The sequence below is a fragment of the Fragaria vesca genome, linkage group LG2 (assembly GCF_000184155.1).
Source record: "Fragaria vesca subsp. vesca linkage group LG2, FraVesHawaii_1.0, whole genome shotgun sequence".
Classification (NCBI taxonomy): domain Eukaryota; kingdom Viridiplantae; phylum Streptophyta; class Magnoliopsida; order Rosales; family Rosaceae; genus Fragaria; species Fragaria vesca.
In genome coordinates, this window is record NC_020492.1 from 9,607,585 (window position 1) to 9,611,474 (window position 3,890).

Sequence of the window (3,890 nt, forward strand, 5' to 3'; positions counted from 1 at the left end):
CATCCTAGTAATTCTTTCGTAAAGCAATTCTGTTAATTAGTTTCTCGGCCAATAATCAAGTAAAATTATCGAATATGAAAAACAACTTGTTGAACTTGTGGAATTCAATCATGACTATTGTCTCCAAGTCTCTTTTGTTTGATGTACGCGGTAGAAGAAAATCAAAGTGCGATGATCTTGGTGAATCAAAGTAAGAAAAGTTTGCTATGTTAATCAACGACATTAAAAAGAAGGGATTTCTTCAATTCCTTTTGTTGAAGAATCTCTTTTCCCTTGATACTTTGTAACCCACAAAATACCCTGTCAAGAATTAATAAACATTTGGAGCTTGCATAAGTAATCCTCTTACATTCTTACTACTTAACAAAAACACTTGGTTTTTAAGGGAATATTGTGTACCCGACTGGGGATGAGTATAACAGGGGAGGTTGGTGAAGGAGAAAAGATATCTAAGAACCAAATCAAATCGGGGAGCTTCAAGTTCGTGGTTTATGGGAGTGCTGAGTGTTAAAAAATGATGTACCCGACTGGGGATGAGTAATTGAGTATTTGAGTATAATAGTCCCGACTTTTTCCCAGAATTTATGGCTTTTTTGTGCGTTTTAGGGAGATTAAGCGCCCATATCAATACCTAAGTACGGACATCCCAAGGGAATCTTTTTTCCCGCAAGAAACTTCCCGCCAAAATGCTGCTACTCCATTGGTCCAAATGTCCAGTCATCAATACGTCTACCTGTGCAATGCCAAATTAGACAAGGAGGACCCACACACTTGTTTGTGAAATATAAGATGATTCCTCCCCGATGTAGTGATGTACCATCATAACACGACCAATTTTTTTTCTTTTCTTCTTTTTAAATATTTATTAGAGAGTACAATGGAGAATGAAGAAACTTGTTCATGTGTGCTTTAGGTCTAGTGGTAAGAGAGTGTATTAGAGATTACAACCTATCAAACTATGAAGAATTTTTCCATTCTTGTTCAACATTAGTATCAGGTTTTTTGCTATCAAGTTTTCGATTGCCACCTACTGATCTTTGATTTGCTATCACCTCTTGTTATTTCCGGTTATATAATTAAGGACCACTAAGTTGAGAACTAGTTGAAAACCTTTTCGTTTTACCCCGTTTTCGATTACATATTCGTTTCTTAACTGTCTAGTTTGTAGATATATATGAGTAGATCATCTCTACAAATTTTTATCCAAATTGAAAATCATTAAGACAGTCATAAATGTTTTTCGTTTTACTCTGTTTTCGATCACATATTCACATCTTGACTGTCTAGTTTGTAGATATATATGAATAGATCATCTCTACAAATTTTCATCTAAATTGAAAATCATTAAGGCAGTCATAAATATTGACACGACCCACCCCGAATTTCACCCTGAAACCCGGAGTAACTCGTGCGGGGACCACCTCCAAGAAAGATATTACCGAAAAATCAGCATAACCTCCCTTGAAAATGGACAACCCTTCCTAACGAAAACCTGCAAACACTTCTAAAATTTTTTAATCCAACCTTAACTCCGGGAGCCTACGTGCTCCCCAAAAACAACTACCTCCAACAACACAACATTATCCAACATCAAATATAATTATCCAAAAGATACCAGAAATCCTCCAACAAATATTCTAAGACGTCAACAAGTCTTCACCCACAACCGAAATAATATACATTAAACCCAAGTATTCAGAGTTACTAAACACTAGCGGAAAAAGAAACCACATGTAGGTTAAACATGTAACCTACTGATGAAAAGTGGTGGAAATGCGGGTGACTATGCCTCGTCTCCTACTAGGTCCAACCCGAACTCTGCAGACTGGGCATTTTAAAACGAAGGGCCCAGGGGAAACATTTGAACACGTTAGAGTGAGTGGACAAAAATAAAATTAATGAAATAATTCTTTATGCTTTTCCAATTTTATTTTTCCATAGAAAAACATGCTGCATGCGACAACTCAAAACGCTCAACACGAAAACTGGAAATTTCATGACTAGCTCCGGCCAGTCTCCAACGCTAAAAAAAATACAGCCTCTCAGGCTAAAATAAAATATGTATGTATTACACTCGTCATATCCCTTGTATGAATTTTCTTGAAACAACTAAAACAAATAGAAAATTCACACAAGGCTACAACACCTGCGTCTAACGCTCACGTTGCACCATAATGGCATTTTACCTCATTATGGTGGAAAAGACGGTGTATAAATATACGCGCATATCCCCTATATAAATTATTATTTTTATATAGGGCTACAACGATTGCGTCTAACGCTCACGTTGCACCATAATGGAATTTTACCTCAGTATGGTGGAAAAGCACGTATAGCTAGCTAGCATTCTCTCATATACATATTATTCTCATAATCATCCACATATGAATATATTTATATACTCACCGAAATTCTCAATTTCGGTTATTCTCCAACAACATAAATTATTTCGCATGCACATTATTTAAAACAAAAGTCCACTCACAAATTAGGCCTAAGCCTGATGTCGATCTGGGGCCTCGTCAGCTCGAGCCTCCTCACGACCTATTCCAAATATAATATTAAGTTCCCAGCCGAAATTCCAATATTTACACAAAATAGGCAGAAATTAACTGAGAGCCATTAACACGCTCATCATTGCCTAACTTCGAAATGGTCCACATTTCAACCCTAGAACCAGCAGCCGTAACTACACCTTCCCACAGATTAAACAACTTAATCCAACGGCCGGATTCTACATAAATTAACCGCCAAAAATACTAACTTCGGAAATTCATAAACCTATCCAAAACTCATCCAAAAATTCCATAACTCACTTCAATAAACTCCCCTTAATATTCCAAATTTAACAACATTAAAAATCTCCCAACCGGCGGCGCCGGCAGCGGCGGCCGGAGACCAATTCCAGCGACCTCCAAAACCTATGAAATTTTGATAGAATAATCTCCTCAACATGCTCTACAACTTTCATGACCAGCACAAACCCAAAATCCAAGCCTAACTAGGGCAATCGAACACAAACACCTAAAAGCCCTAGAAATTTCAACTCCACATTTCTCCTTACCTAGCTCAAGAGAGGGTGAGTCCTTTTAGGGCAAGGCTGCTGGGTTGGAGGGCTACAAAACCGTACCAAGCTTGCCCGGATTGGTGGCCGGAGGAGGGAGTTCCGGCGAAAAGCTTCCCGACGTTTCCGGCGGGTTTTCTCCTCTTCCGGTGGGTTAGAGGCTCGGGGGCTAGGCCGGGGAGGGAGAGGAGGAGATGGGGGTCCGAACTGGGGTGGAGCGGCGGCAGCTGGTGGCCGGACGGCGGCAGGAGGACGCCAGACGAATGGGCAGCGGGAGGAAGAAAAAATCGGGGAGACAGAGGGAGGAACGGGTAGAAAAGAGAGGAAAGAGAAACTGGGTTTGGGCCTCACACCCCAAACCGGTCCACACCTTTCAACAACCCAAATCCAAAAAATGAAACACCCCGAAAAATAATACCCGAATAAAAATTACCTTTTACTAGCTAAAATTTACTATTTTTACCGTCGTCGTAGTTTCCTCATACGAATAATCCTCCGCACATAATCGTCCCCGAAACCCCTCTAGGGACCAATTAAACTATTTACTCAATGATCGAGACGGTAAAATTCTTATTATAATCACGCTAATAAATAAGGTAAAAATATAAGGGTCGGGATGTGACAAATATGATTTACCGATTATAAATGAACAACTCATGTTTGATAGATTTAGATCGTCCATTGATTTGATTTAGTTCGATTTCTTAACAATCACCAATTTGCCTGAAAATTTGTATAAGTGATCTACTTATATAGACCTAAAAATTAAACGGTTGAGATGAAAAAATATGAGATTATCAACTAAATTGTCCTCATTATAACCCCT